At 43.1% G+C, this 24,785-nt stretch overlaps 1 long non-coding RNA gene across 2 annotated transcripts in view; it reads left to right on the top strand.

Annotated features, from left to right (window-relative positions):
• The first annotated feature begins 3,722 nt into the window (after positions 1–3,722).
• Positions 3,723–24,785, top strand: part of LOC308190948 — a 28,086-nt gene continuing 7,023 nt past the window's right edge. Inside the window, exons 1-6 of one of the 2 annotated variants that reach the window (XR_013947582.1) lie at positions 3,723–4,593; positions 4,779–4,888; positions 5,339–5,377; positions 5,495–5,981; positions 6,885–6,943; positions 8,551–15,153. This is a non-coding gene — a long non-coding RNA (uncharacterized lncRNA). The remainder of the gene's footprint in view (positions 4,594–4,778; positions 4,889–5,338; positions 5,378–5,494; positions 5,982–6,884; positions 6,944–8,550; positions 15,154–24,785) is intronic. The other variant, XR_013947581.1, reaches the window with a different exon arrangement.

Genomic DNA, 24,785 nt, shown 5'->3' with positions numbered 1-24,785 from the left:
TTACTATCTTGCCTTCCTTTTCTGTCCTGTTAAACTGTTTTTATTTCAACCCATGAGTTGTGCTGTTTTTTCCTCGTTTCTCTCCCACACCCAGCTGGGGGAGATGGGGTGAGGAAACAGCTGTATGATTCATAACTGCCTGCTGGGTTAAACCACAGCAGTGGCTCTTTGGGTTTTAGTCTAAAATGATGAAGTATGTTCACATGTAGCTTCTAGAAATAATCAATTTACTATCTTTGAGGTCGATGTTTGGTTACTGGGAACTTTGCTTCTGTTTCTCTTCTGATGGGACATTACTGTGGAGGCTGCGTAATCACTGACTGCTGGTTATCTTCAATGTGCAAGCTAGGGAACTTTTGGAATAAACAATTCTGATCTCCTTCCTACTTCATCACTACTGAAGCACAGTTGGGAAAACATCATAATATCCCAGGGTTTGGTTGTGAATTGGTTGGGGGGGTGGGAGTCCCATTTCCCCATATCCAGGAGGCAGTAAGGGTGTTTAACCCATCTTGTACTGCAATGCACAGATCTGCAGTTTCCAGGCTGTAAGAAGACTTACCATTAGATTTGTCTCCTCTGTGCTTAACAACCTGAGAAATAATGAAGGAGGAAAACCAGATGTGGAGGATGGATGATTAGATACCTGACTGAGGACAGAAAAAGCTGGCAAATATGTGTAAGCAGGTGTTAGCAAAACAGGAGCAAGAACTCCAGCTGAGGGATATAGTAACAGGTACTACAGCAATATATAATGAACTAACCAGACTTTGGCTTAAGCTTTTTTAAGTGTTTATATGGAAAACAGACATTATTTTCCATAGGCCCACAATGCCAGCCCGGATTTTTATGAAGTGAGCAACAGAGCAGAGAAATATAGCTCGCTGAGTCAAGAGAGTTGCTGAACAGTTACATGGCTGTGATAAATAGAGAAGATGGAATTATTACTTCCGACAGCTCTGAGATTGCAGATATCCAGATCAGAGACTGTCAGGCACTGCAGTACCTCCTGGAAGAGCAGGATTTTCATGGGTAGGTAGAGTAATTCAGGTTAATGAGGGAAGCAGGAAGCAATTAGAATTTAATGTGCAAGCTTACTAGGCATCTAAATGGTGATTCACTAATAGCTGCAAAGGGAGATAGATATCTTTTTGTGCTTTATATGCAGTTAGATGTGCTCATCAGGAACCTCCCTTAACACATCTAATTAGCCCGAAGAGGGAGAATATCCTGCCTGTGTATGGCAGTGTTACCCTTTTGGTCTGTGAAGCACACTCAGACATAACACCCATGAAATGGGACTCCAGGCTGCTGGGCTAAAAATAGCTGCCTTTTGCTTATGGCTGCTGCAGGGACCACAGTTACAGCTTGGGAACAGAGACATTGATGGTACTTACAAATGTTGAATTTCTGGTTAAGGGAAGCCTATGGGGCATGCATTTGAAGGAAATGTTATCCTGAACAATTAAAACCTGCAGCTAGCTTTCGAGAACATAGGCTGTTTCCACCAAGTAAATTATTCCTATCTCATTAGCTTTCCACCTTGCTGCTAACACACTTCAAAAAGTGGTGAAATTTAATTGCTGCTGAGATCAGGATTCACTTGCCTCTGCCCTGCACATTGCTGTGTGGTGTTTAGATAGCCAAGCTATTCCACCTCAGCATGAGCATTAGGACAGGGCTTGAGCAGGGTCTGCTGTTCAGTCACCTGGTGTAGACACCCCCTTTTACTTGCCACTCCTGCAGATCTAAGGGAAGGTCTGGTTTTCTCTCTAGGTCCACTGCAGCCTTAAACCTTTTGAATGACTAAGGTCTGGGAGAAAGGATGTGATGTACAATGAGCAGCCCTGATTCCTTAGGCCCAGTGTGACAATGCACCTGCTTCGGTCTGGCAGCCGAGGCAATCACCAGATTGCTGTGCTGGGAGGACAGTCTGCACAGGAGAGGCAGGAACATCTTTCCTTTGATTATGATCAGGTGCCTAACTTTACATAAGAAATGTCAAGCCCGTTCTGGGAGACTTTTGAACCAAAATTCAAAGTCCTTGTTCCATTTCAGCTGCAGAACTGAAGTGTCCTGTGACCTATTGCAGTTATTGCCATTAACAATCTTTTCCATGCTCTGTGTAGATGCTTTATGGATCTCCCTGCACCCAAGCAGGGACAGTCAAATGCAGGACTGATGTTAAATGTTCAAAGTGAGGAAATTACCATGCTTGTTTTCATTTTGCTCCGTTAGTACCAGTGTTTCTTAAACTTAGATGTGAGACTGGAATCTGATTTAAAATAAGCATTTTAGCCAGTTTGAAAAATGTAAATGTATATGAATATAGGTATGTGTACTTAAGACACAAAATTTGTAAAGGGCTATTTTGTTAAGAGCAACTGATATGAATGGGGCGGGAAGGGAGAAGGTAAAGCTTTTATGTACAGACTTCCTTCATTAGCTCTACTGTGTTCCTAAAAACTTTACCAACTATATCCATTGGCCTAAAGAAGGGAAATATAGTTTATCCCTCTAGGCCTAGATTTCTGTGTATTCTTATACCATTCTAGCAATGCTTTTTAAAGCAATTTTCATCCTGCATAGTTTTGTTAGAAGATATATTCTTTTTATTTTTCTTCCCCCGATATTTATATCCTTATTTTTCTCCCTTCTCTTTTGTCACTTTACATCTAAGGAAGATGTAACAAAAGAGAAGAAAGAGTGAAGGAAAAAAAACCCATCAATTAAAATGCAGAGCTCTAAAACTACCTTAGTTTCTATAACACAGATTTGGGGGAGGAGGTGAAGACAAGGTATTTTAATATCCTGGGTGGCTTTTATGCCAAGAAAGCCTGGTGGTTTCGACCTCCTGCTTTTCCAAGGTGCCCTTAAGCACCTTGTAGAAGTTTAGATTTGCAACACACTTAAACATGACTATAGATCTTAAATTGAATTTTATTTCTCACTTTCTGTGCCTGTACCTCAACACACAGCTACCAAAGTTGTGTTAGCACTCTTTTGGAAAGCAGTATTGCAGGAGTAATTTTCTGAAGTTTAGTGAGAGGAAAAGTACAAGTTTTCACCTTTATAGCTTGGCATAGTAAAATTGTTGCTAAAATACCCATTTAAAAAGGAAATCCTGCTAGCTGAGGCTCAAACTAGCTATATCAATGCAAGCAATTTAAATCGTTATACTTTCCAGTAAAGATTATTCTTGCTGCTTCTGTATGAAAACCTTATTTCTTTGAGTTTCTAAATATATTTGTACAAGGTTTGGGAATGATATCTGATGCCCAATTTTATATCCTAGTGCTAGTGCATTATTTGTATTAATACACAGAAGAGGACCAGCCTCTCTTCTGTAGTCGGTCTTGTCCCTGCTCTGTACGTGAAGCCTGGTAACTTGCTAGGGAAAATGGCAAACTTCCGGATCCTCCCAGCCCCAGGCAGGGCTGTCACTGTTGACATTTGGTACAGTGAGGGAGGAAGCAGGGTTCCCTTGCTCTCAGGAGGAAACTTTATCCCTTTCTAGAGCAAGAGAGACTCTCAGGGAGCATCTAAGTGACGAGATGAAGGTCATGCACAGGAAATGTGGAGTACACAGCTGTCCTGCCTCCTCAGCTAGCAGCGGAACAAACTGGCGGCTTCACTTCTTCTCTTCTGCATATCTCTGTTCAAAAACAATTCATACTTAGTCTTCATCGGTTTGAAAAATATTATGATAATATATTATGCTCCAAACTTGAAGATTCACTAGAGGAATCAGTCTTCCTGATTCCTCAGCCTGTCTGTCAGGGAGCAGTGGGGCTGGGGCTGCCCCACAGGGCAAGGGGAGCTGGGAATGAAGGTGAAGCAAGGTTGGCAGGACTGCTCCCTCGTGGCTGGGTCCCAGACCCACGGTGCCCAGGCAAAGACAGCAGAGCAGGTTGGGTGGCAGTGACCTGGGGTAGGCAGGAGTCCAGCTAGTCAGGCAAGCCCATGGTGGTGATGAGGCCTGGGTCTGGGAAGTCAAGTCATTGGGTCAGGGTCTGGGCTGGTGAGGAGCAAAGGTGGGCACAGGGACACCTACAGCATAGCTCAGGCAGGGACTGACAGAACTTCTTAGATGCATCTCCCAAGGGAAAGAGCAGGGGCTCCCAGCAAGACTTCTCCCAGCTCTGTTCCCAGCAGCCAGGCCCAAGGTCACACAGCTGCACGGTATCAGAGCTGGCCTTGAGCAGCAGCTGTGACACCTCTGGGAGGAGGTAGAATAGAGGCTACAGAACCTAACATAAAAGAACAAAGTCCACCAGAAAGTTGGTGAGGCTATCTGAGAGCAATGTGCACAAGACTACTGCAGAGAAACAATTATTTTTCCACTAGCTGTAGAGAAAGCTGGGGAAATTCTTTGTTCTTTTAATCAGTGACTCAGGAAATGATCAGCCTGAGGTCTGATTTAATTATGGAGCAGGCTGAGGTGTACAAACAAAGAAAACAAAAAAATATCTAACGTCCAGGTCTGGTGGTATTCACCCAAGTGATCCGGAGGGACTCAGGTAGACTGAGGCATGGAGAAGGACCTCCTAAATTTGAGACAGTAATAGAAGATGAAATTCAATGCAGGTAAATGTAAGTCCTGGGTAAAAGTAATCCTGGCCTCATGTATAAAATATTGAGCTATGATATCATTTTTGTCACTTATGAGTGACACTGGGGAGTTTATAATAGGTAGCTCTGACAGCTCAGTAGTAATGGGAAAGAAGATTAAATGTTATTACTTCTTGGAAAGAGAATAGAGATATTTTTTTGTTAAGCCACTGCATGACTCCAAGGTTCACCCTCCTCTGTGCAGTTCTGGTCCTCTCATGTCAAGATGTATTGGAGCAGGAGAAAGTCTGAAGAAAGGTATTGTAGATAAACAAAGGTATGAAACAATCTGTTCAAGGAAAAGTTAAGCAGACTGGATTTTCCATCCCTGGGAAAGGGCTGTGTGTGGATGATGTGATAGAGATCTACAAAACCATGAGTGACACAAGGGGTAAATAGAGGCTGTTATTTCTTCTAGCATGAGGACAGAGGGCCATCGAGTGACGCTAGTAGGCGGCTGTTTCAGTGCAAACAGTAGGTGGTTGCTCATGTGCAGTGAATGAGGCCTGTTGTGCGGCCTGCAAAAGGGTGATGTAGATGCAAGAAGCTGTTATAGTTTGGAAAGGAGCCTGGAGAAGTGCTTGGGAAAAGAGCTGCTTTGTGCCTTACTCTCTGGAAAAACCACAACAGGTTCAGAGAATCTCCTGAGGATGGGGGGGGAGTTACAGGTGGGGAGTATTAGGGTGGAAGGGCTGCCCAAAGGGTATTTACTCTTCCCTATTTACAGGCCCAGTTGGAGACAGAACACTGAACTAGGAGGACCAAGGTCTGCTCAGATGTGATTTGCTTTTTTGTTATGGTTTTACACAGATGCATGCCTCTATTTTTTCCTTTTGAAGATGATCCAAGTTACTTTCTTAAATTTGATGTACTTCTGTCCTAGGCATGGGACGAGGTTGTCTTGCACTGCCATGAAAATTCAGTTTTGAGTCCTTTGATCTCCCAGAAGTTCAGAAAAGCTTTGACACTACATAGGTGCAAGTCTTCAGAGAGTACAACTGCAATGCTAAAAAGCAGCCTTGGACGAAATCCTCTATTTTGTCCAGTTAGGAAGGTGAGCAGCCTGGTAGTCAGCCCTCCAGCATCAAGAAACCATGGCTTTCCCCTCTCCTGCATGATCCCCAAGCCACTGGGGACACTCTATGAAGATACGATGCTGCCTTGCTCTTTGTGTACAACCTTCTTAAAATGTTTGTTCCTTTCCATCCTTCTACTTTTGTGCTTTGAGGGAATTTGCCACGAGCAGTTTCCATGGTTACGAGGACACAGCTGCTCTTGGAGTGAGAAATCTGCAGAGAGCAAATGCACAAACCAGCACATCCGGGACAGGGGAAATGTGCTTTGTAGCTGTAATGGCCATGCCACCCTAGGTAAAAGCCAATGGGAAATAGGGGAAAATTTATGTTATTCTCAACCCTCTTGTCGTGCTGTGAAATGTAGTGCTCTCCTTTACCATTAGGTCTTTTCAGATTGCTGGAAGCACTGTTATTTCTGTCATGGCTCGAGTATTGAAGGGCAGGAAACCGTCTGTTGCAAAATACGCTATTAAACTAAGTTGTGCTATTTTGCTGTGTAAGGAAAAAGTGCTTTCTCCTGTTTGTCCAGGATTATTATTGCATTTTATTTGGAGGAAAGAACTACATGGAAGTGTAAAATCCATAATTTGGAGAGGGATGCAATGGTTTTCTCCTTGCTTTTACTGTCCTTGGTAGCACTGGCAAGTACTGGGGGCTCTCTGTACAGTGCTTGGCTTTTTGAACCCAGAAAGTGTTGGCCACATCTATGGGAGTAGTACATGGCATGTTTTAAACCTGTTTGTTACTATGCACAAAAGTTTAGCATGAAGAAGCTGTTTTCACACATTAACTGGTTGCTGTAAACCTGAAGCAAGCCTTGCTCACCTGATTGTCACTGAAGAACTCATTGCCTCTGCAACAAAATTTATGGAGCCTTGACTGCAAAAGTGTAGGGTGAATTAGCAGGCCTTTCTGAAGAGGCGAGTGCAGAGCCTCCGCATGCATTTGTAGCCAGGAGAGAGGAGCTAGGGGAATAAACACACTAGCCTTTACTAAAAAGTGTTTAGTCAGGATAGCTAATTGGCAACTTCAGGCAACAATCAGCCAACTTTGGTTCATGTTCTCCTGCAAGACCTGTCTGTAGTGAAGAGAAAAGGAAAAGAAAGAGCAGATAAAGAAAGAAAAGCTGTACATTAGAAGTTAGGCTTAGCAATGACTTCTCTTGTTCTCTTCCTCCTCCACAACGTTGAACTGTAGCTGTTTACCATGTTAATGCAGAGCTGTTCGTTTGAGCAAGCATAAACTATGTTTCCAAGGTGAGTGCAGCTGCATCTCATGGATGATGATGAAAGCACTCAGGGGACTAGCCGATGCTACAGGCAAGATTATCAAAGGCTTTGTGCTAATGTATTTAATTTTCATTAATTGTTAAAAAAAAAAAAATCCCTCGTTCAACTACTATTAAAATGAGTCTTTGGGCTAAATATACCCCAAAAGCTTCCCCATTTCTTTTAAATGTATTTTCTGACTTTTTATAAAGCCCAAGTTGCAGATGTCTTGTTTGCAATTCCTACAGCTCTGCAGTACTGAGGAAAAATAAAATGAGTTTTTGATGGAAGGAGCAGCTAACCATTTAGGGGAGCTTACCAAGCAGTAAAACACTGCAAATGGCAATAAACATTCACATCCTGAAGCAAAATACTTCCAGACTTTCATATTCCAATGAAATTACTAAAATGAATTCCTTGCCATTTCTAGCGGGTGGTGGCTTAACAGCATAAGTTATTCATATTTAATATCGTAGTCTTGTAATGCTGTTAGTGCTAAAGAGTCAAGCAACTACTTGCAGTGATGGATGAGTTTCAGCTGAGCATGTGGCTGGGTGCAGCTTGCTGCTGATGCTCGGCCACCACAACAGCCACCTGCAGCTGTGAGGCTCTCCCAGAGAGGCAGCAGCTGCTTGATGGGGCTATTTTTTTGGCAGTAATTTATTGATGGCATTTATATGTCTAAATGACCTAATAGAGATGTCTGCAGTGGTTGTTTCCCACACTGCTGGCAGCAATAGGACATGACCCTATAAATTCCCCCAAGGTTTGGGAGAATAGGAACTGCTTTACTGTGTACTGCAGTAATTATATGTGTGGCTCTTAACAAGCATTTGACTGGCTCTGTGGGGTTTTATCTGTTTTACTTCATCCATAAAACCTCTTACAACTTTGCCTTCATCTTTGAAAGACATGCAGCAGCTTTGGCAATGTGTGGGGCTGTGCTGGCTCACAATGATCAAGGTGAACCTCTAGGAATAGATAACTAGGGGGAAAAAACAAATGGGTCAGCTAGTGCCCCAGAAATGGTTCTGCAAAGGACAGCAATATTTGTGGCTGGTTTCTTTTTACCGTCCTACTCTGTTGTGAGAGGAACCTCTGCCAGCTGTGTGTTAAATGAGATGACTAACATCTGCCACGTACTCATTAAACATTGTATGTTTATGATATACCAACTCTCTGCCAACTCTAGTACTAATTAGGATCTATAATGAGTGTTATTCTCCTCTTAATTAATATGAGCGGAGTAGAAACTTAAGTAATACCTAAGTGACTAAGGAGCGCACATCTGCTTTTCCAAAAGCGGCTTAGAGACAAGTATTTGTATTGGACTAAAATGGTGTGCAAACAGCAATGTGCTTTTGAAAACTGGGACACAGGCCTGGCTGCGTGAGGGGCTGTTGACTGGCCTTAGTGCTATTCTGCTGCAGAGAGTTTGGTTATCATTAAGGTAGGCTGATGAGTTGCCTTCAGCTATCTCCTCTCCTCTGGCTTGCACCCTCCCCCAGAACACAAATGACTCTATTCTGGAGAAGTACTGTGCTGGAAAACTAAGTTGTTATTCCAGAATCCCATTTCCAATTCTCCCGTTTCAGGAGCGACCACCCACAGGAACCTGCAGTACTTGAGTTTCTCACTCATAAGCTAGACTCTGAGCTCCTGGCGATACAGGATTGTGTTGTTAGAAGGTCTTTTGGTTATCTCAAGGCTAAACTGCAGAACACAGCAAGGATTACTGCATTCTGTCAATTGTCGCTCCTGACAGTCAGCCCTCTGCCCTGTGCTACTATATTTTGAATATGAGTATCCGTATAATTCATTTGAAAGCTGGTTGCTGAAGCACTGAAAGGTCAAGATAATCTTGCAGAAGGATGCTGTGGATGTCTGTAGCTGTATGTTAAAGTCATCGCATCAAATTCTTCAAGGTTATCAAGCTGTGACCTGGCATGCACTGAAATTATACGAAAAGAGGAAAAAGCCTTTTATTATTATTATTATTTTTACAGAAAGCATTTCTTAAGATACATGCAGTAGAGTAGAAGGAAATCTGTGAAAAATCAGCACTAGAGCACGTGCAGTTGTTTCAGATCTTAATGCTGCGTCCTTGCTAGGCTAGAAGCTGTGAATCCTGCTTTGTGCAAACATGACATGTAACCTTGATAATCACTTTTGGAGAGCACGTCCCTTGGGTCAGTCTGTCTTAAGATGATATACGCAGAAAAGCATGAAGGGGAACAGTTGGGGAAAAGGAATCTGTTCTCAGGACTTTCTTAGTTGCTGATCAAATCCAGCACTCTTCCTCTTCATTGAGGCCAAGTCTCTTTGGACACCGGACAAACAAAGAGATGATTTGGGGATCTGGCGATGTGCTGTCTTAAAGGAATATCATCTTTTCAAGCTGACCTAGTCTAAAGATCTGACTTTTCTTCTAGCACAGGAAAAAAAAAGTTAATTTAAAAATACTTTAAATGTACTTCAACAGATTTTTCTCAAACTCACTTTTAGTTTTTACTGACGTATGTGTATATATAAATAAAAATTGACTAAGTGAAAAGAGAACCAAAGCCCCATAAAAAACATTATTCCCTTTTCTTTCTAATTGAAACATTTAAAAAATTGCAGCTCCAAAAGCTGCAAGAGATCTAGGTGTATAAAATAACCTCTGGAGCTTAAAAATATCTAGCTGATAGGAGAAAATGCGACTGCTCTTGTTGTATCAATGTGTCCACTTCTTTCCCCGGAAGCTTGACTATAAATCTTTGCAGGGTCAGCTCAGCCTTTTTCCAGTTGCAGCAGATAAATGCTATGCAGTTTAAAGTGCAGGGGCTCTTGGATGAAAGCCAAGGTCTTGATCCAGCTCCTAGCGAAGCAAGTGGAAAGATGACCATTAACTCCAGAAGAGCTTTAGAAATGATTGATGGCCCATGACACAAGATATTAAAGGAGCCTTCTGCAGTATCTAGCCTTGCTCTGACTCTGTGTAGTAATGCAGTGCCTTTTTGTTGTTGTTGTTGGGGTAGGGAGAGAGCATTTTTGAAATAACTTCACATATTTGGGGAACCAGAGTTCTACGGGCATAAAGCCCATAAAAAACATATGCAAAGTATTTGAGGGGAGATAATGGAGACAGGCCTGATAAGGCACAGGCCAGACATAACTGGTAGTGAGGGAAATGTGCTCTGTTAAATGAAATGAGCTCTTGGTTATCCCAAGCTATATACAGAGAGGAGAATATATGTTGGTTAGGCCAAGGGCTGCTGCTGGGCAAGGAAGGTAAACACCCGTGAAATGCCTTAAGGTGTGGAAAGACTGAGCAGTAACAAGGTGCTGAAGCAGAGCTGAGCATATCTTGTGCTGAACTTGTTGTAGGAACAGACCCAAAGGGATTTCTTCCAGCTGGGTTCAACTTATCAGTTAAGTTAATGTGCTTGGTGAGTGTCTAGCAGACTTTAGAAGTAGCAAGTAAACCCACACACTTAGAACTGGGAACTAATTTATCAAAAGTCAGATCAGCAGAGCTATTCCCATCTGCTTTTTCTTGGGTATTACGGACAAGAGGTTGCAATTGAGTTACTCGTAGAGGTATCCCAGCCTAGTTGGAGAAAATAATGATCTTTTGTTTCTGTAATCCAGAAGTACTTTTGGTAATAAGGATGACTGATTCTCAGATTAGTTAGGCTTCCCATCAGATTTAGTGTTTCCATTTAGAAACAAGTGCCAGAAAGGAGACAGATATACTGTACTTCAAATGCAAAGGATGTATCTCTGTTCAAAGGAAGCGTAGCTGGTTTTGATTTGATCTTCCAGCATTAAGTGAGTATATGTTCCCTAGAAAATAGGTCACAGCAAGACAGGCAGTAAAGTTTAAAGAAGAGAAAGATGAGCTGTAGTGATTTGAGAGACAAGCTTTTGGTGTTCAGTAGATGAATGACACTAACCAGCAAGCAGCTTGCTCCCAGTCAGGTGTAAATATTAATGCCTTCCATATTCGTGTCAGACAGCCTTTTACTAAAACCTACTGAGTAACAATATTGCAACCTGCATTTCTTAGTTTGGAGGGCTTTGAGCCTAATGTGGCTGTCTGGCAGAAAAATGTAAGTGATCATGCTTTGGTCACTTGAGTGAGGAACTCCAGATCTGATTTATGATCTGACTTCCTGAATGTGACAGACACCCCTTTTCAGGACAGTAGCTCACTAAACGCGTATAAAATAAGCACTACCATTACTGCCTTGCTGTAGAAATCTATTTACTCAGTGGATGTATTTCTCATCCTAGCTTGTCCCTCAGTTTTTCTGTGCTCACTCTGTGAGAATGCTCTTGCTCGAGTCCTCCCTCTAGTCATAGCACTAGTGATGATCTCACACCCTGGTCTGCCCTAAAGCTCCTTGTCTTGTCAGAAATGCATGCTTGAGTACACAAATTGATCCCTACCTCAAAGAAAAATGTGATGGGCTGCCACATTTTCATTAGGAAGATAGCATGGGTCTTCAGTCCTCTTGTGTTCCTTGAGTTTTTGTGGGAAAACCCTCCTGGCTTAGGAGCATCCCCAAAAGACTGTTCACTTTTCCCAGCATTTTTATATAGCTTTGGGTATAGTGAACACTTGCTTCAGTTTAATATGTAAGTCCTGGTAACCTGTGATTGCAGGGGACTGTTTTTAATGGTTTCAGGGATTTCTGACAGCTCAGTTCCTTGCTTTTCTGCTTAGTTCTTAATTATTTCAAACACATTAATGTGGTGCCAAAACTGAATGGGACTAAGATGATTTTTTTCAAGGTGTGACTCCTGTGGGGGTGGTGGTAATGATATTGAGCAGCGCAAACAGCTGCATTTAAAAAGTCAGGGAGGTATCCCCACTGAGTGCAAAAGAGGCAGGACCTTAACTGCTGGGTGTGCTCCTTGAGCTCTATTTTCTCATTTTTATTATAGCTGTCCTATTATTTTTCCTTGTAACAAAGGACTCTTATGACATTGAATTACTTCCTAGATAGTACATTATTATTGCAGCTGTTTGAGGAGTATAATTTGAAACATATTAGGTGATATAGTCAATATTGTGATTACATTTCATTCTTGTTTGCAATTATTCCCTAATAATTACAGTATGGCAATCTGGAAAGAGTCCACCATGTCATTCTTATCACTGTAATGCTGTTCCTAGGGAAAATATGCATTTAGGACTGGCGTTTTCTAGCATGGCTGAAGGAATGATTCTTCAGAGAGTCAGATATAAACAGTTGAGTCAAATATATGTAGACAGTCGTATATGTATATTTGACTTTTCACCAACATTACCATATGCTGAAAAATCATAATTTAAATGAAGATATAGAGAATTTGGATCTAAATACTGGGCTGGAACTAAAATCAATTAGTTCTGTCCCAGCCATTTTGTTTGTTGGCTGCCTTTCACTTTGCACTGAAAATTACCTACAAGACCCTGAGGCTTGAGTCAGCTTTTACTGGTACTTTCTCTGTCCTTCCCATGGTCCTGAATGAGGTGGGTCAGTGGTATTTCAGTCTATGAAATCCTATATGACTTTCCAAATTCAAAATGTGTTAGCTGGTTCACTCTTATTTGTTTACAAGTGTTTCAGGTGTTTGTAAGTGACTTTTCAGAGGAGCAATTTTGTTGACTGCTGTGTTGCACTACTAGCTGTTGCTGCTGATTCATTGCAAAACAGCACGGATATGATGGGTAATGGTAAGAATGCAGCTGTAAATGATGTCAAGCAATGGTGAATACCACTTGGTGCCACAGGAAGAAAACAAGCTTCTCTGTCTATGCATTGAAGTTTATTTAGAAACTTAGTGAATCTCTGCAGTGGTTCCAGCTGTTCTACTGTTACTACTTGCCTGTCCTAAACGTTGCAAAAGGTTGAGATTTAACAGCAAAAGCTGAGAAATCCTTACTGTTCATCAAACAGTAAGCCTATTTCTGTAGTTCTGTCATTTGCTCTTTATTAGCTTAGATGGGTAACATTTGAAAGGAATCTCTCTGTGGTAGCTTTAATTGGCTGTGAATGTAATGTGAGTTGCAAGAGAAGTGATCATGTTGCTTGAAGTAATCAATGAAATCATCCTTCTCATTTCAGCCCTTTCCATCTTGTAAATGTGACATTATTTTGGCTACCTGAAGGAGGTACCTTGTAAGCATTCTTCAGGCTTTCCAATAGATCATGCTTGTATGTTGATTTTTTTGCTGCACTCCAAAGCCTCGCATACCCAGGTTTTAGGTGACAAGTTATAACCATGAGAAAATGTTTGTAGAAACTGTGCTTCTACACTGATGAGGACTACAGCTTCATTACTAAAATTATTTGAATAACAACGAAGAGCAATGTCAAACTGAGTGACTGAAAGACTGAAAGAGGTTTACAGCCGCTGGTGAGCAAGATTGCTGCAAGATGATGCAAAGGTGAGCAAAAAGGAGATCTGGTTTGAGAAGACTGCTCCTACCTCTGCAGGCAGAGAAGGCAGTGACAGCTGTAATCCCTGTGTGCTGGAATCTGTGTGTTTCAAAGCCTCAGCTGACCCAAAGTGGAGGAGGCAGGTGTAGGAATGACGATCTTGCCTACAAGGATGCAAACCAGGGTACAAGTGCTTTACAAGGAGGGCAGAGCACTACAGGGAAGAACCCTGTCCTCTTCCCCTGAAGTGTGAGGAATACCCCTAGACTCCAGAAATAAGCCACCCTGCTGTAGCCATTGAACCAAGCCCTTCTTTAGAATCAGCTTTCTCAACCTTACCAGAAACCTTCATGCAGGCAAGAGCTGGAGCTGCTGCTAATGTTGGCTAGATATTTGATTACTACACTCATTTTCAAAAGCAAAACAAATAATTCCCTATTCCAGCACTTTTGTTTTCAGCCTATCTGTTCAATAGTCTAATGACTCATTAAGCATAAGTTCTTTGAGGCAGAAGCCATCACGTTGTACTGAATCTAATACAAAGCAATCCTTTTTCATGGCCAAGATATCATAACTTCAAAGGACTGAAGCATTATCTGGAATAAAAGCTTCCAAAGAGTAACTCTGTTTTTCTTTATCTTTAGAATGACTCTTTGGTACTAAACAAAATATTGTGAACAAACACAAACTATCATTTCCTGGTACCCACTTCTGAGTTTTCTAAATCCTTTCCCAGCTGTCTCTTGCATTTTAACTGCTCTCATTTGCTGTTCCCCACTGACTAGCAGGTTAACAATAGAAGGAAGGGCAGGCAAATCCTCATAGACTTCTGTCCAGATGTTTTTTGAACAAGGCTCTGTTCAGAATTAAATTCCTCATATATCATGTCCACATGACGTGGTCTGTACCCAGCAGCCAGCCTCCATGGGATGCCTGCTGTTGCAGTCCCTGAAGCAGCACAGCTGGGTCTTTTGTGCATTGGCAAAGCCGAGATGTATTTTCCAACCCATGGGTGCTTCCTCTGACTGCAGAGAAGCTGGACTCATACTGAATGTATTAAGCTGCTTATTTTGGTTGCCTAAGAAGATGATACTGGAGAAGACCAAAGGTAGATACCTCAAATCCCCATCTAATCAGTGGGGAAGAGTGAATGTTCCCAATGGGGTAATTTTTCATGGAGACAGTGAAACACTTGAAGTATCTTGTTTGAAGCTAAACTATTACTTGAAGAGCATATTATGTGTAATTATTTGATTGTCTTAAATACATTTACAAAATCTTTTACTAACATTACCTATAACTTTAATTCAAATATCAGTGTGTATAGCTAGTGCTAGGAACAGCTGAATGGTATACTAAGGTACGTGAACTTTCTTTTGTCTTTTTGACGTGTTTGTAGATCATGAGAAAAATGTTGAAAATAAAAAACCTTTTCTCTCATGGCTTGTAAAACAAAAGATATGTTTAAATCATGAAGTGACTGACAATATATATTAACATATATTTTCCTCGAGAGAAAGGAAAGAGTCCTAGGGAAGACCTACAGTTATATTTACATTATAATGTGGTTAATGCAGAAGAGAAATAAGGGTATAATTTTGGTGCATAGCTGAACTTCCTGGGTAACAGCACTCTGAAGTTGTAATTGCCTGAGACTTCAAGTAATTTCATTTTAACTATGTTACAGGATGTTATTTTGGGAACCCCGCTCTCCTTCTGTTCATTAACCTTGAACTTTTTTGGTTCGGAATGACTGTGTTTGGTGGACCCTCAACAAGCACCAGGGTAAGGAGCTTGTCAGGATGCAGATGTGAGCAGCAGGATAGATGGAGAGGAGTCCCTGATGCGGGTGTAGTATGTGCTATTTGCTGCATGGAGCAGGCCAGTCCATAGGGTCCTAAAGAGTAGCTCTTAAAGTGGGTGCCCTTAACACAGTCCAGTGCCCCACATAGCAGCCTGGGGATGAAGAAGGAGTTGGTTTGAAGCCTCGTGGTCCCTCAATTCACCCAGCTTGTAAATAGGTGCTGCAGCAACTGCTTCCAACACTGCCAAGCTAAAGGAAGTATCCCTTTGTGCTGAACAGATTTGATGGCGTAGATTTCTTAGGTCAAGTGAAACCTGCCTTCATGAAGGGAAACGTAGTGTAAGGAGGCTCTAAGTGGCTGGGGAAGGCTGGATGATTGCAATTCTCCACTGCTTTGCTTTCTAACATTCATTTACAATCTCTGCTTGTGCATTCACTGTAGTATACGTTGCCAAGCAAGTAAGTGTGATTTACTTTGTAGGATAGTCATAAAGTGCCTCCTTGGAATAATTGTGGGCATCTGATGCTTTAGACTTCAAGACTGCAGTGTACTTTTCTTTCTCAAAAAACCAAGGAGGCCAAGCATGCCAGGAAAGCCAGGGCAACATCCATGTCAGTATGCAAAGCTTTGACACATGAGCATATCAGTGCACTTTGGACACTGAGAAGTACAAAAGTCATTCCATAGGCTCTGGGAGAAATTGCACATGGAAACAACTGGATAGCCAAAGATGCACGCTCCTGAGAGGCAGATGGCACTATGTACATATGGTCTGCTGTGACTGCCTATTCAGAGTGTGATGGTATCTTACCTGTCAAGGCCTGTTTAGAAGGGCAATAAGCCTAGCTCTGTCTTATATGGCTCTAGATGGAAGATTTGGCAGCCTGCGTGCCTGGTCATGGTGTCCATCATGATGCAATTGCCTGGCAAAGTACATCCTTCAGATTTAATTTTCTGTGCATCCAGAGCAACTGATTAAATAACAAAATAAGCCTGTTAAATAAGGCTTCTGTTTACACATTTATTTTTTTCCTCCAGTGATCTTGGGACTTTCATGTAGTTGCTGTGCTTGGAATTGTCTGTGCCTAGATCTGGCTGTGTGAGACTATCTGGGTTTCTAACGGCAGATCTTTTTCTCCTTGCTAATCAACATCACTTAGCCCCTGACTAGTGCAGTCAATCAACCGGTGATTTGCACCAGTTGTGGATTTGATGCAGCAGTGCACGAGGCTAAGTAGATAATGCCAGGGGAGGCTTGCTGCTGCTGTAAACACTATTCAGGGAGGTTTTCTATGGAAACTGTTTTAAAATCCCCTCACACAGCAGTAGAAAATGCCTTTTCTTCTATAGGTAAGATGAGAAGCTAAGTAGGTCGCTTCCATCTTTAAAATATAAAGCTTGATAACCCTTCTCTGAAGTTGTTTCAGTCTGGTAAATCTAACAAGGGAGATTTTGGGGGTTACTTGATGATGCCCTCAAATAGAGAATTCTGCTGCACCTGGGATTACTCTGTGGTTCTGGGTCACTGTTGGCTTTTGGTTTGAAGTGGGCTTCCAGTGTTGTGAAATTTCAATAGGAGAGTGAAATTGCCCAAAAAAAACAAACAACAACAAAAAAGTGGGCCTTCACAAACAGCTGAGTGCATGTGTTCATCTCCTGTTCAGTATCCACTGCATCGTTTCTCTTAAGGGGAATAAAGGCTCAGCAAATGAGAAAGTGGGTTGAAAGATGAAGCTCCCATTTGACCTGGAATAGCCTGAGCTGCTGGGCATTCTCCCTTGAATCCCCAAAATCCCAAATGTTGCTGTGCTGTGTTCTGAGCTATCTGGCAGTCTAGGTGAGGCTTTGGAGATGCACCTTTCAAACCCAGCTATTCAAGGAGGGCGTAGGCTTCTAGAAAAGCTATGTACTTCTTCCTCATGATGATTGCTGAGTGCTGTTTGGGAGGATAGCAGAAGGCACAAAGTGTTCCTCTTCTGAGAAATAACCTGCTTATATATATATATCTGCCATTGTACGTTAGGTCAGAGGAGGTCAAACTTTGCAAATAGCTGAGAGCTGCCTTTGCCGGAATCTGGGTCTCCCGTGAATGTGACATTCTTCATCTTCCAAGCAACATATATATATGCATGTGCACACATACACACTGTCTTCAGAAATAAATGCCCCTCATGCTGCCACTGCCAATTTCTAGGATCCTTCCACCCATCCCCGTGCGTGGCATTTACTGGGTCCTGTCCCTGCTATACACAGGGCTGCAGCTCAGAAAAGTGCTTGCGTAGGGTGGGGAAGAAATATTCCAGCTATTCTAATTTTCTCTCACTGAAAAGGCTCATAGAGGTTTAAAGTCTGTGCTGTGTGTGGACGGAGGAGGGGTTGCTGGACTTGAGGCCCCCTGTAAGACCTGAGAGGTAGGTCATGTTCCCATTGCACTTAAAGTGGTCAAAGCCTGATACGAGGACAGTTTCTGCTCACACTTTGGTTAGGGCTGTGCATGCCTCTGTATAGCACTTTCTCTTCACTCTTCGTACCTCAGACTTTTTGGCTCCCCACTTATTGCAGAGAATTGCACTGCCAGCTGTACAGACAGCTCTGTCTTTCCCCTCTAGAGCCTACCATATGTCAAAATCTTTCTTGCAGTAATGGAGCATGCTCTCCTAGAGTGAAAAATAACTGGTGACAGCTGGCAACATCCCTGCAGGCATCTCTTAAACCAGACTGCTTGCTTGTTTTACTTACAAGAAAATGCAGAAGACCACGAAGATAAATTGCTCAACTAGTTGCCTGGGTTAAGTAACAACCTTAACCCTATTTCCAGATCCCACTGTGTACCCATCTCTCCCCTTGCTCTGCAATATCCCCCCTGCTTCCCACCCTAATACAGTAGGATCCTCTTTGGCTCAGCATCCACCTGTGTTCAGGATATCTATTAGGGAGAGACATGGGCTAGCCTTAGCTTTGTTCCTGGCCTGCAGTGTGACTGGGGAGACCATTTGGCTCTTGTGCCTCAGTTTCCCCTGTGATAAATGGAAGTGGTAATACTTCATTGTACTAAACGATCTCTAGGCCAGCAGTACTGCAAACAAGCCAAGCCTTACTGTTGGGCAGTAAAACTTCGTAGCCTGGGAGGAGTGAGGAGGTAGCAATACGAGCCACTGGTATAATGCAGAGATTCCTAATTCCACTGGGTGGCAGCTTAGACTTTCTTTGGATAAGGAATAATGTTTTTTTTCTTCTTTGGGTTAAAGGCAGCAACTTCTTTGACAGAAGAAAACAGACCCAGAACCAAGCCTCCTGCAAGCTCATGAAGCTGTAACTATAATAGCCATTTTCCCATTTTTTGCACTTTGTTTGAATCTTTAATATAGTAAACTAAGATCTTCTGAACTGGAAAACCCATTACACATGCTGGTTTTGGATTGTTAGTGGTCAACATTTTTATAGGGTTGGAAACCAAGGTCACCTCTCTTCATGACAGAAACCAGCCATTGCATGAAAGGCCACTGGGCCTGAAATGGTGTTTAGGTAATCCCGTGGTGCTGCTAATAGGGTGCTGTGGTGGGCAATACCCTGAGAGCACAGCTCAGAGCACCATGCTTTGAGGGGAGCCACTGCACCGTGTCCCGTGCCTTGTCCCACATGGCTCAGCATTACCTGCACCCTCCAGCCCTGCTGCCCCCACTGTGAAATACCCTTCCAGTAGTGTCAGTTGTTCTGTCTCCATTTTGGAGCCTCAGGAAGCAGTTTTTGATGCTTGCTGCTTTCCCTGATGCTTTGTATTCTTTGTGCCTAACACATGTGGATACCAAGCAGACCTGCAGGATACCGAACTGCTCAGGGACTGCCTCTTGCTATTTGTTCAAGAGGTAAAGAAAAGCCTCTGTAAATCGTGGTCTCATGGGTTAGGCTGCAAGAATTGCTCAAAGCTGGTCAAATGCTCTGATGGTGTTTCAAGAAGAAATTTTGTCTGTCTCCAACGGAAAACCACTGAGATCTCACTAGCCCTGCTTGGTGGCTTTCCTCTGGGGACTTGAGCATGGAGTCCTTGCAAACAGCTCTTCTACCAGCCCGTTTGCACGGAGAAAAATGCCCCTTTCTCCTTCTTCCTGCGCTGCCTTAAAGTGATTTGCACCATCAAGTTCAGCACAGAGTTACTTGCTTTTTACTACGTAAGTGTGCACAAGTGCCTTACACCAGGATCACCTATTCTCCCTTCCACCCAGTTTATTTGGGGTACATTGCTCATGTGAGTAAAGCGGGTGGGAAGGAGCTGAGTTGCTCCCTGTCTCAGAAAAACCAGCCATGCACCGCTGTGCTGGTGACAGCAGCCTCCACAGGCATTCAGGGTGAGCAAAGGGCATGATAGAGACAGCAAAGCTGAGGTTCATCTGCCCCTGGTTTAATAATTTTATACCAACAGAGTAAATAGCCCTAATGTTAGCCAGCTGTGAGTGGGGTTGTGGCACTGAGGTGTGCCCAGCAGATTTTGGCTGCAGAAGGGAAGCTCAGCATGGTGAGGGATTTCTCCATGGTGCTATGTAAGGCTTGCCTGGGTGTCAGTGTGTTTGCTTAAGGATGTGGGAGGGTTTGGATGCAAAAGGGAATGCTGTGGATATAATTAGAGGGCAAGAGTGTGGAGGCTCATTTGTAGGGATTGTTTGAGTATTTTTACTATGAAAAGTCATGGATGAAATAAATGGCTGCAAAGCTTGAAAACAAGTCCAGCCCCAGCCTTGAGACATCTCACATGCTCCCACTGAAGAGCTGCCAGATGAATCTGAAAAAGGGTGGTTTTGCTTCTTTGTCTGAATTGACTTTGAGAGGCATTTGATGGCCAATATGGATGGGCACGGGACCATCCCTCAGGCCTTCGTGACCGTGTAGAGATGTTTAGTGCCATGCGGGAGTGGGTGGCCTGAGAAAGGAGTGGGTTTATGTCCAGGCAGTTCCCGCTTTGCTGCCTTGAACCAGATAAGGAGGAAGAAACACAGGCTTCAGCAACACAGGCTGGCATTGTGTGGGTAGATGATAAGGATCTTTTCCTATTTTATAGACAGTTTATTGCTATTGAGCAGCATATTGAAAGTTTTATTTTTTTTTAAAAAAAAAGAAAAGTAATAGGTTAATATCAATTGCTCTCTTGAAACTGCCATGTCAAGCAGTACTAATGCACTGGTAGGCAAAAACCACCAGTGAAGCTGATGACCTCTGCTCAGATGACACAGGCTGCCCAAAGAACACTGGGAAGATGTCAAACCCAGGAAAAGAGAAGCTAACTTCAGCTCTGAGAAGAAATGTAAGCCAAAACAAAAGTGAGGACTTCAGTGCACGGTGCAGTGCTGTTCTCTGCAGCCCTGTCCTGGCTCTTTAATCACCTTTAATCACCTGCCTCTCTGCTTTAATCACCTTGTCCTCGCTTCCTGCCTCCACCAGCAAGGAACAGGACTGTAAGGCAAAGCTGCTCCAAGAGCTGCTTGGCTCCTTGCCCCGTGTCCTAGCCGCAGCTGTGGGGTGTAAGTGGTGATCCGGCTGCCCTGCAGCAGCCTGGTCCCAGGCACTACAGTGGCCTCTGCCTGTCCTGGGGCACCTGCCCCCTAAAATGGGCTGCCAGTATTTCACCTGCTGAGTCTGAAGCAGGTCATTGTCAGATGAAAGCAAGCAGGGCTCTTCAATGCCTCTTATTTTTTGGGTGATGGCACAGAAATTTTCCTCCCCGCTGTTTTTTTCCCATCCCAGAAATATGAACAAATATATTTCATTAATGTTATTCCATTTTATTAACTTAATTCTACTGATATACTTAGTTTTCATACCTAATTGATCTGAAGGTGCTGGTCAGGAGAAAAGCCCACTTGGGACAATTACTGTAACAGGAGAACATGCTTCTAGTTGAACCTCTTTTGTATCCAGACATTTTCAGCGTTGCCAGCTCCAAGCTTTTGAAAACATGAGCCTGTCTGTGTATCCTAAGAGCAACTAATAGTCATGTCCTAGGGGATAGTTGCACCACACAGATAAGGCCCTCATTAGTGACTGGGATGAGCATAGTAAAAAGCATGCATGTGAAACCCAGGGCTTGTTAATGCTCTGCCTAAAGCTGGGGGTCTCTGAGGAGCTGTGGGCTGGAAGGAAAGCCTGTAAGTCAAACGTTTCGTTGATGCCATTCCTCTCTGACTCCTCAACACATTTCCTGCCTGTTGACCTGTTGTTTAAAAATGGGTCGAGCCCTGTTTGTGCTACCCGTTTTTTCCCAGAGGACAGGCAGGTCATTCACTTGTGTGTTGCTCAATGCTTGAAAGCAAAGAGCATGTAACTGGGACAGGGGATTTGGGGCTGACCTGCACAAATAGTTTAACTGACTTAACCGTAATCAATTACTGAAAACATCACCTGAAAGCACAGTTGGAAACACAGTACGTTGACTGATAGCTGATGTCTTAGTTTTAAGCTAATAAACTATCAAGCTAAGTTATAAATTGATATCACAATTAACTTACCAACCGAAAGGTAAATTACTCTAAGCCATAACTGCTATAAATGAATTTAGCTGTGTCCCCAAAGGAGTCTCTGAAGGATTAACTGAATCAGTTTAATAACGGGTTGTAGTTAAACTGGTGGGAACTATTTTCTGTAAACCAGTCATTGGGGCTGGGAGGTTTTGTGGTCAGTCAGGGCGAGGGTAGCAAGCCAGTACCTGGGGAGAAGCATCAGAGGCCTGTGTTTATACCTGGATCTGCTTTGCTAGGGGAACTGTGTCTGTGCCTCAGCAGGCCATCATCATTTCTTCTGCTGTCACTGGGAAGACCCAAAGATATTCCTTAAACAGGATCAAAAATGTTACAACCACCCGAGACAAACTGCCGGTACAGTATAATTACTTTCTGTCAGTTCAGATTTCTTGAAAACATGTCAGTGCATCACCTATTTTTCAGCAGGCTCTGGTACATCAATTATTGTTTATCTGTACCACCTGGATGGATGCTTCTGGGTCTAGCTATATGCATAAGAATAATGCGTAAGAGTTCCATACTGTGTGCACTACGTCCTTCTGACAAATGTGTGTGTGTGTCTAATCTGGATCAGACTTTCACTGGGCACAGGTTCAGTATTAATGATTTTTAAACCCCAGCCTAAGAAATAGCAGCCTGGGTGTGCATTGTTCTACTCCACTGTCCCCATCTGAGGTCACGAGGGTTGTGCCACGCATAGTGGTGTTTTCTCAAAGTTGATAACATTTCAAGGAGAGCTGTGGTAAGACAGAAGACATAAGCAAATGCTTTAAGATGGTGATAATGAGAGCACAGGTTGCATAACTTGTAGCATCTTTGGAGACAATAGCTCAGATAACATTTCCTTAGGTGCCCAGATGCATTGGTTTCACAACATGATCTTGAATGTTAATGGCAGAGGGAACAGCTGTTCACTGACGTGTGCAAGTGTAAACAAGGTGTGGTTTAATGTGGTTTAATGGGCACAATATCTGTCTGCAGAGAACATCCCAGCCTGCTCCCCGATACAAGCTGACGAGCCTGGCCATGGGACTGCACCCACCCTCAGTCTGCCCATGCTCAGCTCCGTGTGGCAGCACCCAAAATGCAGCTCACTGGGCTCCTGCACCTCAGGATTGCACTTCACAGCACCAACTGTGTGCCCAGCTGTCTCCTCAGCTAGCACATAGTGCTGAGAGCTCTTTTAGATGGTTAGACATCCGTATCATGCAGTGGTCAGCACTACCGGCACCTTTGGCAGCCCTCTTGGCAAGGAGCTCGATGATGTATGGGACATAAAGATTAATTTCTCCTAGGTCAAGGAAGGAGTGAGAGTCAGGGTAGCTTGCCCTCATTCTGCCTGTGCTATGAGGGTTTGGAGCTTTCTGGCTTATGTAAAGTTGCTCTCAGAGAGCAGTATTAACTTCACCTACAGTAAGTGAAAATGCCTCTCTTATAACTGCAGCATGTTGGCCTGGCCCTTCTTCCTAAATTACTGTGTGGTAGGGTGGGCTCCAGTTTGAGGAGTTAGTGCATTGGGTGGGAAGCAGTGCGGTGTATTCCCAGCTCACTCTCAGTAAATTCACTGAGCTGTGTACACATTGCACAGACAGAGACTGTTTGTTCAAGAAAGGCAGCAGACTCTATCTCTCTCTGCAACTCTCATTAGGAGCTTGCAAGCCTCAAAGGAAAGTCCTTTATCTTCTCCTTACTTTAATTATGAAACCCAGCAGAAACAAAGCAATCCCTGGCTGCAGAACACTGGCAGTGCATCGTGTTTTTTGTGGAAACGCCCTGGATTTTCTCCTATACCGATGGCGATACTGCGAAGTTAATAATCTTAAGTGGTATTTATCATTGCATGGAAGAAAGTATTGTAATGACATCTTATTTATGTCAAAAACGCTCAGTGCATGTGTCACCTTTGTGTTTTGAAATAGCTGCCTCTCAAATATCTTCTGATAGACATCTCTGTCAATCATTGAGGCAGTGGGAGTAAAATCTGCTTGGCTTGACTTGGATTTGTGGCTGAGTAGTGCTCCAAACTACTCACTGTTCAGATAGGGGAGAGTTTTCCCTAGCAAGGAAAAGGCTACGCTACTGCAAGGTTCTTAGTCATTGATTATAACGTGTTGTGAGACAGCCCAGAGGCCCACAACTGCACGTAGAGGGCCAGCACTTGCAGTCTGCTTGGACCAGACACAATAAGGAAATCTTAAAAACAAGAGGGAAAAAGGGAGCAGAAGGACAAGGGTAGTAATGGTTAGGGAAAATGGTGCATGGGTATGTGCCCCTGCAGGTACAAGAGCTGTATGAATCATCTCTGGTCCGTTTGGCTAATCTCATTGCTCCCACCGTGATTCAGGAGTTAGGAATGAGGGTATTGACATGGCCAACACAGGCTCCCCTGGGGCTGGTGAGCTCTTGTGTTTTCAAATCACCAGAGCAGACATCTGGGAGGAAAGACCTACCCCTATGTTTAGTCTTTTATGCCAGCTTCTGACCCAAATAGCGTAAATGAGGATAAGATCTAGGTCCTCAGCAGGTCCCACCACAGTAGCAGATGAGAAGGAAAAAAAAAAAACCAACAGACATCTAGGATCCAAAAGATAATTCCAGTTAGAGTAGTTTTTAGGAAGGTTATCCTTTTTTTCTTTCATGTTCTGAGGATTCCTTCTAGTGACATCTCTCGTGGTATGAAAAGTATTGTAGTGGATAAAGATTATAGTTTTGTTTGCAGGTGCTGTAAATCATTTAAGAATAGCAATACTTTATGCAGAACCTTCTGTCTCAGGATGCTAAGTGATCTTGCTGTGATACTGGCATTGTACTTAAAACATAATAACCATCTCAGATGGGGAAATGACGGCTAACCTAGCATCACACAAAGCTTTTCCATCACAACAGGGAATAACATGTGAATCTGTTGATCTGTTCCCAAAACAAGATCTTGCCTCAATAAGATTGTTTTCATAACGGTGATATTGACTCAGTAACCTTTGTACACACTAGTGTGATCTACATAATCTTTTTGATAGAGGAGTTTGCCTCAACTGATGAAGAAGTTATGACTCAGACGCATTTTACTCTGACAGCACTTTCGTTATTAGTCTGCCTTGTCCCA

This window comes from Anser brachyrhynchus (assembly GCF_964034855.1).
Source record: "Anser brachyrhynchus genome assembly, chromosome: 2".
NCBI lineage: Eukaryota > Metazoa > Chordata > Aves > Anseriformes > Anatidae > Anser > Anser brachyrhynchus.
This window is presented reverse-complemented; position numbering and strand designations above follow the sequence as displayed.